We start from the raw sequence: 11,133 nt of genomic DNA, 5'->3' as shown, positions 1-11,133 counted from the left end.
CGCCATACAAAGAGCTACCCAAAACGCAAGCTACTGCCAGAATTCGATGACGAGGCCGTTCCACCAAAGAGTAACATGACCAGGAGGCCAGACGTACCACTCCATAACCGCAACAAAGCAGCTAACGACGACGCACACGATCTACGTGAGCACCTGGAGAAGAAAGCTGGCGCAACTAGGTCCATCTACTGATCTAAAGGACACACCCCGGTGAGGGACTATGGTCGTCAAAACGATTATGCCAATCAAATACCAGTTCGGAATAAACACCGGACACAACAACAGCCGACGGCATGCCACAGCACGTCCAGATACAGAGGGGCCGCTCAGCCCCTGTGCTTTACCGAAGAAGTACTGGACCATGAATTCCCATAGGGCTTTAAACCTGTGAACATAGAGGCATACGACGGAACGAGAGACCCAGGGGTCTGGATTGAGGACTTTATCCTACATATACATATGGCTCGTGGGGATGACCTCCACGCCATCAAATACCTTCCCCTCAAACTAAAGGGACCATCTAGACACTGGTTGAAAAGCCTCCCCAAAAATTCAATTGGGAGTTGGGAGGAACTCGAGGATGCTTTCAGGGCGAATTTTCAAGGGACTTCCGGCCTTCGGATGCTGACGATCTAAGTCACATAATCCAACAGCCCGGAGAGTCCGTCCGCAAGCTTTGGAACAGATTCCTCACTAAGAAGGACCAAATTGTCAATTGTCCGGACGCTGAAGCCTTAGCGGCATTCAAACACAGCATCCACGACGAGTGGCTCGCCAGACACCTCGGCCAAGAAAAGCCAAGGACAATGGCAGACCTAACAAGCCTTATGACCCGCTTTTGCGTGGGCGAAGATAGCTGGCTAGCCCGTAAAGGCACCAGCGACCCCAGCACATCTGAAATAAGGGATGGCAATGGGAAGCCACATCGTTATAAAAACAAACGCCAAAACAAGGAAGAGAGCCCGGATAACACGTTGGTTAATGCCGGATTCAGGGGCTCTCGACCTACTCCGCAAAATAAGCCATCTAAAGGTAGTAAAGAGGGACCGTCCGGTCTGAACAGAGTCCTGGACAGACTATGCCAAATTCATGGCACCCCTGACAAACCTGCAAACGACACGCACAGAGAGTGCTGGGTCTTCAAGCAGGCCAGCAAATTAAATGCCGAAGACAAGGGAAGGGAAACACTAAGTGAGGATGAGGATGAACCTCGCCAGCCGAACACTGTGGGACAGAAAAAATTCCCGCCAGAGGTTAAAACAGTAAACATGATCCACGTGACTCGTACATCCACGAGAGGGCACGAAAACGCGCATAGAGACACGCACGATATAGAGCCCATCATACCGACACCTAACTACTGGATGTCTTATCCGATCACTTTCGATCACTTGGACGGCTGGATTAGTATTCGGCGCGGTGGATCAAAAGCCTTGGTGCTTGACCCAATAATCAAAGGATACCGTCTCACCCGGGTCCTCATGGACGGCAGCAGTAGTCTCAATTTAATATACGAGGACACTGTCCGCAGGATGGGGATAAACCCATCCAGAATCAGCCAAAGCAACACCACCTTTGAAGGGGTGATACCAGGCGTCGAAGCTTACAGCAGGGGCTCCGTCATACTGGAGGTTACATTCGGCTCTCCAGGCAACTCCAGAAGCGAAGAACTGCTCTTCATCATCGCACCCTTCCAAAGCGACTATCACGTAGTGCTCGGAAGAACGGCCTTCGCCCGCTTCAACGCATTGCCGCACTTTGGCTACCTTACACTCAAGATGCCCGGTCCACGTGGCGTCATCACCGTTAGCGGAATAACAGAGCGCTCATCACGCATAGAGGAACACGCGACGGCCCTAGCAACCGGACTATAAGCGACCTCCAACATCAAAAAATATGACCGGTCGTTAAGACCACGGACACGGTTAGACGAGTCCGGTAGCCCAGATCGAACCAGGGCACCGTATATGTAATCCTATAGCGGATACCAGGGGCTATAACTACTTAATAAAGCCCCACACTTGGCTCAACCTTATTGGCAGGCCAACAGCTTACACTTTTACTATCCATCGCATACTAACGTTGTAATCTCCTATGAGTTTTCTTTTTCCACATACAACGTTCGCGCGATACCCTTCCAAGATACGGCACAACGGAGACAAAGGCGCAGACGTGCAGCAGGGCCCCGTTCAACAGGTTTCTTTTTAGATTAAGCCCCTGTGTAAACCTTTTCTATTGCCTCTTGTTGTTTAACCATCCCATGGGTTCCATACCCACAGAGGATACTGCCGTTTTTGGCATTTCACCATGACAGATTAACGCACGTACCTAGAAACACAGAGTTTATAATGAATGGGCATTCTTGAGCCCATCATCTGTTATAAGGTCCGAATACCTTCGGGAGTGTTCGGCGTCACGAGTTAGGCCTTATATGCATCAGCTCCGAATCATGTCTTTGGTCAAATGTTGGGTTTGCCCGGCTCCTGGGTTTGTCACCTTACGATCCGTTATTATCGGCTAAGGTGGCCAAAGGAGAACTGCTGCGATTGTTCCCTGGTTATTCCGGATGAGCACCTCAGTGGAGAAAGCCGAAAACTGACTGTCATGATGCAGCGAGAGACTGTTCAACCACTCGATGACTCACCGGAATCTTTAGGATTCCTCCGCATTAACGAAGGGCCATTTCCCGGTCATGTACATACGTTCCCGTATTCGGATGCACGCGAAAGTACCAGGGGCTACATAGTAGCCCCAACGTTAGACTCCCACGGCTAAGCGAAAGTGTTACAGCTATATAGTCTAGTTGCCTAGTTCGACGTGCGATCACCTCCTTAATGGACCAAGACGTTGGATCAAGTGTGATTAAGCATATTTTTTCGCGAACACCCCCGCATTGTATGCGTGGGGGCTGAAGCCAACGACTGCTAACTTTCGAATTACATATTTATATATACGTATATATAAACGGCCATACAGGGGACATAATCATATTCTCAGGCAAATAGTATAAATATAGCCTCATAATCAAAATAAACATTGTTTTTACAATGATTTCGTTCATCATTCGAACAAGACATTTTTCAAGCACTGCGCCTCTATTAGGCGGGCACCTTCTGTGACCTGCGCCAAGTAGTGCTCGGCCGGATATTGGCCCCCCACCGGATACTGGGCCGCTATATTGGTGGCATCCATATCCGTCCAATAGGCTTTAACGCGGGCAAGAGCCATCTGTGCACCCTCTATACACGCCGACCTCCTCATGTCATCGATCCGTGGCACGACCCCAAGGAACTGTTGCACCAAACCAAAGTAACTGTCCGGCTTAGGCCCCTTTGGCCAAAGATGGTCTATTACAGACCGCATTGCAAGCCCGGACAGCCTGTGAAGCTCCTCTACAGCAACCATCTTGTCACTTAACGGCAGCGGGCGAGTGGGAGCATGGAATTGCGACCAGAAAAGCTTCTCCACTTCCTTGTCACCTTGATCTTTGAAGAAGTCGACAGCGTCAGCCGTACTCTTCGCCAAATCCGCATATGCGTCCGCAGGACTCCAACGTCCATCCAGGGGAGCGTACTTCGGATCGAAAAATTTCGTCCGCAGCAAATAGGAGCCCCCAGCCGTGATTTTACCGACCTGTTGAAGCTTCTCCCGCGCACCCCTGAGCTCGGTCCGGATTTCCTTGGTGGCATTCAGTGCCTTGTTCAGTTCGGCCGAATTATGCTCATGTTCCTTTTTAAGGAGCTCATACCGGTCGGCGGCATTTTTTCACTCAATAGCCATTTAGGCTATCTTTTCCTTGCTTCGGTGATGAGCAGCCTGTTCGGCCCTCAATTCCTCGGTCGCCTTTAGGGCAGTCGCATTGCTCACTCGAGCTTGTTCCTTGGCTTGAGCAAGTTCCGCCCTCAGGTCCTCCACGGCAGCAACACCATCTGCAGTCCAAACATATTACATCAATATCATGCCATATTCATATTTTCCTACACAAGGGAAGGCATGACACATACCTTGTGTTTTGTCTAGCCGCTCATTCACCAGTGTGATATCGGCATCAATCAATCCAATTTGCCTCGTTAGTTCGGCAACTTCAACGGACTGGCCGGCGTCCGGACCCACAGGTACCTGCACATATTTATAGCACAATCATTGGTTTATGATCCCCCGTTTGCCGCCTAGGGCGGGGAACCAGAGTCTCAGGGGCTACTATCTATATGGAGCACACCTAGCGTGTGCCTCACAGCCAAAGAAATAGTGTATTCTTCATTACATACCTCAAAGCCTCTGGGCAGGCTTGTGAATGCTTCATTCAAACCCGGATGAAATCTTCTTGAGCACCGCGCTCATTAATGAGCGGTGCTCCTCCGAGAGCACAGCTCGCTCCAGTAAGCCCGTCAGTACGTCCGCCAGACATTGAACAGCACCGGACCCTTCCCATCGCCCCTCGTGTGAGCCAAATGCTCTGGACTAAGGGCGGCTGACGTATTGGCTTCTGGCTTCGGCAGATCCGGACTCCTTCGTGATGACACCTCGGTGTCGCTCGCTTCATGAGTCGGAAAGGCGGGTGGGGTCTCGCTCTCCATCATCTCCGGAGGAAGGTCCCCCGAAGACGAACCCTGTTGAGAAGAGCTGTTGGCCTGACTGCAAAAAAGTTGAATCCTGGTTATTGATCTAGGAGAAACACAGTACCTTCGGATTGTAGATTGACTTACAGCTCGGTGGAGGGCTGGCCCATTGGAGGGCATGATGCAGTGAGGGTGCCCGTCAGGGCAAGGCCCCCTGGGGATGTCTTTTTCCCTGGTTTGGGCATCTCCGCCTCCAAGTCTTTGGAGGCAGCCCTCTTCTTCCCGTGCGGAGAGGAGGCCTTAGCCTCCCTTTCCCGACTATCCTCCTTAGGGGAGGTAACAATTCCCCCGGTTCGGATGCGTAGCGTGTGGAGTTCGGTTTCTTCGTTCTTCCCCTTGTCTTTCCCCGAGGGCATCCCGCTGAGTACCCGGCCAAGCATCTTGGCCACGGTGGGACCAGGCGAACCTTCGGGAAGTGGCGCCGGACACCTGATTCTCTCTGCCTTGCTGAGCCATTCCTGGCCACGGATGATTTTCAGAATAAACAACTATGACAAACTCAAAACAAGGTGTCCGGTGTCAAGATTACTTACTTGGGTATCTAGGCGATTGCAGCTTAGGTCCGCATCCTCGGTGGTGTTCGGACACTCTACTTTCTGTCCGAAGAATAATTTGCACATCTCTTTGAGCTTCAAGCCGAAGAAGTGCTTGACAGTCCACGGACCCTCCGGATTGAACTCCCACATCCGGAGAGGCCGGCGTTGGCACGACAACATCCGTCAGATTAACATCACTTGCATTATGCTGACAAGGTTGATGTCCCTATCAAGAAGCTCCCGGATGCGATTTTGCAGTACTGGTACATCACCAGCGGGCCCCCAATTCTTCCCTACGTCGGTCCAATACGCTAGTTGTGACGGAGGGCCCGAGCGGAACTCGGGAGCAGCCACCGACTTCATGCCTCTGGGAGCCGTGACATAAAACCACCTCCGTTGCCATACATCGGATACTTCCGGGAAAAACCCTTTGGCCATCGGGCGTCGGCGTTCCTGCTTATTACGGCGCCTCCGCACTCCGCATGTCACCCCTCGATCATCTTCGGCTTCACATTGAAGGTCTTAAGCCATAAGCCGAAGTGTGGGGTGACATGGAGAAAAGCCTCGCACACGATAATGAACGACAAGATATGGAGGATGGCGTCTGGAGCCAGATCATGAAAATCCAACCCATAATAGAACATGAGCCTCCTCACAAAGGGGTCGAGGGTGAAGCCTGATACGTCTCCAACGTATCTATAATTTTTGATTGCTCCATGCTACTTTATCTACTGTTTTGGACTATATTGGGCTTTATTTTCCACTTTTATATTACTTTTGGGACTAACCTATTAACCGGAGGCCCAGTCCAGAATTGCTGTTTTTTGCCTTTTTCGGTATTTCGAAGAAACAGAATATCAAACGGAGTCCAAACGGAATGAAACCTTCGGGATCATGATTTTCCAACCGAACGTGATCCAGGAGACTTGGACCCTACTCCAAGCAGTGCCCGAGGAGGTCACCAGGGTGGAGGGCGCGCCCCCCCTGGGCGCACCCCCCTACCTCATGGGCCCCTTAGAGCTCCACCGACGTACTCCTTCCTCCTATATATACCTATGTATCCCCGAACGATCAGAACAGGAGCCAAAAACCTAATTCCACCGCCGCAACCTTCTGTATCCACGAGATCCCATCTTGGCGCCTGTTCCGGAGCTCCGTTGGAGGGGGCATCCACCACGGAGGGCTTCTACATCATCACCATAGCCCCTCCGATGAAGTGTGAGTAGTTTACTTCAGACCTTCGGGTCCATAGCTAGTAGCTAGATGGCTTCTTCTCTCTTTTTGGATCTCAATACAATGTTCTCCCCCTCTCTCGTGGAGATCTATTCGATGTAATCTTCTTTTTGCGGTGTGTTTGTTGAGACCGATGAATTGTGGGTTTATGATCCAGTATTATCTATGGAAAATATTTGATTCTTCTCTGAATTCTTTTATGTATGATTGAGTTATCTTTGCAAGTCTCTTCGAATTATACTTTTTGGTTTGGCCAACTAGATTGGTAGTTCTTGCAATGGGAGAAGTGCTTAGCTTTGGGTTCAATCTTGCGGTGTCCTTACCCAGTGATAGAAAGGGTTGCAAGTCACGTATTGTATTGTTGCCATCGAGGATAACAAGATGGTTTTTTTTATCATATTGCATGAATTTATCCCTCTACATCATGTCATCTTGCTTACGGCGTTACTCTGTTTTTAACTTAATACTCTAGATGCATGCTGGATAGCGGTCGATGAGTGGAGTAATAGTAGTAGATGCAGAATCGTTTCGATCTACTTGTTTTGGACGTGATGCCTATATACATGATCATTGCCTAGATATACTCATAACTATGCTCAATTCTATCAATTGCTCAACGGTAATTTGTTCACCCATCATAGAAAATCTATGCTCTTGAGACAAGCCACTAGTGAAACCTATGGCCCCCGGGTCTATTCTCATCATATCAATCTATTTCACTTTATTTACTTGCTTTGTTTTTACTTTGCCTTTACTTATTACTTTGCATCTATCTATCAAAAATACCAAAAATATTATCTCTATTAGATCTCACTCTCGTAAGTGACCGTGAAGGGATTGACAACCCCTAAGCGTTGGTTGCGAGTTGCTATCGTTTTGTGCAGGTATGAGAGACTTGTGCGTGGTCTCCTACTGGATTGATACCTTGGTTCTCAAAAACTGAGGGAAATACTTACGCTACTTTGCTGCATCATCCTCTCCTCTTTGGGGAAATCCAACGCAGTGCTGAAGAGGTAGCAAGAAGAATTTCTGGCGCTGTTGCCGGGGAGGCTCATGCAAGAAAGTCAACAAAACCAAGTACCCATCACAATCCCTATCTCTCGCATTACATTATTTGCCATTTGCCTCTCGTTTTCCTCTCCCCCACTTCACCCTTGCCATTTTATTCGCCCCTCTTCCGTTCGATCTTGTGTCTCCATGTACCTTCTTTTTTTTGCTTGCATCTTTGCTTGCTAAAAGTTTATGGATCCTCATCCACTTTCTAATCTCTTTAAGAGATCCAATTATGTTGAACCTATTGCTAGTGAGTTGAGTGCACTAGATTATCTTTATGAGGTTTTGCTTGAAATTCATGAATCTGAAAATTGTGATGAAGAAATTTATGAAGAGATTCACGATAACTCCTTGAATAAAAAGCATGATTGCAATGATTTTCCTATAAATTCTCTTGATGTCAATTATGCTAATAATATGCAAAACCCTAAGCTTGGGGATGCTAGTTTTGTTGTGTCCACTATTTGTGACAATGATCATGATTGGGGTGATTTTTCTTATGATCTTGAAAATTTATTTAATCCCCATGACGAATATGAGATTGATAATATTGTTTGCAATAATATTGAAAGTGGGTTTCGAAGAGTGTCAACTTTAGATCCCACATATTTGGAGAATATTCAATCTTATGAATTTTTTGATAAAAGTGGGTTCGGAAAGGTCATGACTTCAGCTAATGTTAATCCCACTATCTTGGAAGAGTGTCAACTTTGCATGCATGTGGATCCTGTTGAGAATATGTTTTGTGATAGCTATTTTGTTGAATTTGCCTATGATCCTACATGTAAATATTATGAGAGAGGAAAATATGGTCGTAAAATTTTTCATGATAATAAATTACCTCTCGTTATGTTGAGATTGCTATTGTTTCTTTCCGCTTCCTTGCATATGCTAGTTTTTGCTTGCTATGATAATTTGTTTGCCTATAAGATGCCTATGCATAGGAAGTATGTTAGACCTAGATGTGTTTGTCACGTGTTTCATGATGCTTTCTTTGTGCTTTAATTCTTGTCTTTGATGTGAGCATCGTTAAAATTATCAATGCCTAGCTAGGGGCGTTAAACGATAGCGCTTGTTGGGAGGCAACCCAATTTTATTTTGTGTTTTTTTTGTTTTTGCTTATGTTTAGGAATAAATAATCCATCTACCTTATGTTTGGATGTGGTTTTATGTTTTAATTAGTGTTTGTGCCAAGTAGGACCTATAGGATAACCTACGATGATAGTTGATTTGATTCTGCTGAAAAAAATAAACTTTGCGCGCACGAATTTAGTTATGATAAATCACAGGAACATGATTTTTCGTTGATTCTTTTTGCTGCTGATCAATAAACAAATTTTCCAGGACTTCCTATTTTGGTAGAATTTGTAGAGTTCCATAAGTTTGCGTTAGTTACAGATTGCTATAGAATGTTCTGTTTTTGACAGATTCTGTTTTTGTGTGTTGTTTGCTTATTTTGATGAATCTATGGCTAGTAAATTAGTTTATAAACCATAGATAAGTTGGAATACAGTAGGTTTAACACCAATATAAATAAAGAATGAGTTCATTACAGTACCTTGAAGTAGTCTTTTGTTTTCTTTCTCTAACGGAGCTCACGAGATTACTGTTGAGTTTTGTGTTGTGAAGTTTTCAAGTTTTGGGTGAATTCTTTTGATGGATTATGGAACAAGGAGTGGCAAGAGCCTAAGCTTGGGGATGCCCATGGCACCCCCAAGATAATCCAAGGACACCAAAAAGTCAAAGCTTGCGGATGCCCTGGAAGGCATCCCCTCTTTCGTCCACTTCCATCGGTAATTTACTTGGAGCTATATTTTTATTCACCAACATGATATGTGTTTTGCTTGGAGCGTCTTGTATTATTTGTGTCTTTGCTTGTTAGTCTAACACAATCATCCTTGCTGTACACATTTTTTGAGAGAGCCATACATGAATTGGAATTTGTTAGAATACTCTATGTGCTTCACTTATATCTTTTGAGCTTGATAGTTTTGCTCATAGTGCTTCACTTATATCTTTTGAGCGTGATAATTTTTGCTCTATTACTTCACTTAGATCTTTTAGAGCACGGTGGTGGATTTGTTTTAAAGAAACTATTGATCTCTCATGCTTCACTTAGATTATTTTGAGAGTCGTTGATAGCATTGTAATTTGCTTAATGTTAATATACTTGGTGATCAAGATATGTGAAACTTTCTTTTGAGTGAATTGAATACTAAGATAAGTTTGATGCTTGATAATTGTTTTGAGATGTGGAGGTGATAATATCAAAGTCGTGCTAGTTGGGTGATTATGAATTTGAGAAATACTTGTGTTGAAGTTTGCAAGTCCCGTAGCATGCATGTATGGTTAAAATTGTGTAACAAATTTGAAACATGAAGTGTACCTGGCTTGTGCATCCTTATGAGTGGCGGTTGGGGACAAGCGATGGTCTTTTCCTACTAATCACTACTAGGGAAAAGCCTATACACTGAATCGTAGTAGCAGCGCGGCTCAAAAAGAAGCGCTGCTGCTAATTAGCAATAGCGTGGGCGTGTAAAACTCGCTACTGACAAGCGTTTAGCAGTAGCGCGCTTTGTGTTACCCGCGCTGCTACAAATAGCGACCGACAGTGCCCCCAAAACTCCATTTAGTAGCAGCGCGGTCCCGCGAGCCTCGCTACTGCTATGTATTTAGTAGTAGCGCGCTTTTTCTGAGGTCACTGCTGCTAATTTTCAAATGTGACACACTTTTTGTCCCGGTTAGCAGTAGCGCTTCTGACATAAACGCGTTGCTGCTACTTTCGTATCAGCAGCGTGTTTTACGTCCCGCGCTACTGCTTATCCGCACCATCCCACCACCTTTCCCCACCCGTCCCCTCCCCTCCCCCTCCTCTCTTCCCTTTCCCCTACCTCCCACATCCTCCCACTCTCACTCTTCTTCTTCCTCAACACTTCTCCCCCATTACTCTCCCTCTTCTACACTTCTCCCCCACATCCTCCTACATCAAAAGAAGAATCAATACTACATTACCTAAGAAAAATCGTACTCCATGGAAAAGGCAAAGTCACAATGAGGGGCTCAATTATTCTTCGACGAACAAGAAGGGAAAGAAGCTGACTCAAAAACGAAAATGTCAGCACCGAGGAACCGTATGTTATCGGTCAAATGATGTAATATATATATATATATATATATATATATATATATATATGTTCCTATTTTGTATACATACTTAGCCATTATTATGCATGGGTCCAATGATGTAATATATATGTTCCTATTTTGCGTACATATTTAACCGTCAAATGATGCAATATATATCTCCCTCCCTTCGTTCACTGCCCTCAAGAAATAAAAGTGGGATAAAATAAAGGAAAAGAAAAAGGAAAACTAGCAGTAGCGAAGGTAGTAGCAGCGCGTTTTGTCTAAACCGCTACAGCTACTGAAGTTAGTAGTAGCGCATTTCGTATAAAGCGCTACAGATACTGAAGGTAGTAGCAGCGCGTTTTGTCCAAATGCGCTACTGCTACGTCCACTTAACCCAAAATTCTCACTCGCCCTGCTTCATCCCGCCTTTCCGCCCCAAATCCCCACTCTCTCTTCCCCCGTCGCACCGCCGCGCCCGACCCGGCCCCGGCGCTCGCCCCCGACTCAGGCATCGGCGCTCGCCCCTGACCCCGGCGCTCGCCCCCGACCCCGCGCTCGCCCCC

The sequence above is a fragment of the Triticum aestivum genome, chromosome 5B (genome assembly GCF_018294505.1).
Source record: "Triticum aestivum cultivar Chinese Spring chromosome 5B, IWGSC CS RefSeq v2.1, whole genome shotgun sequence".
NCBI lineage: Eukaryota > Viridiplantae > Streptophyta > Magnoliopsida > Poales > Poaceae > Triticum > Triticum aestivum.
This window is presented reverse-complemented; position numbering follows the sequence as displayed.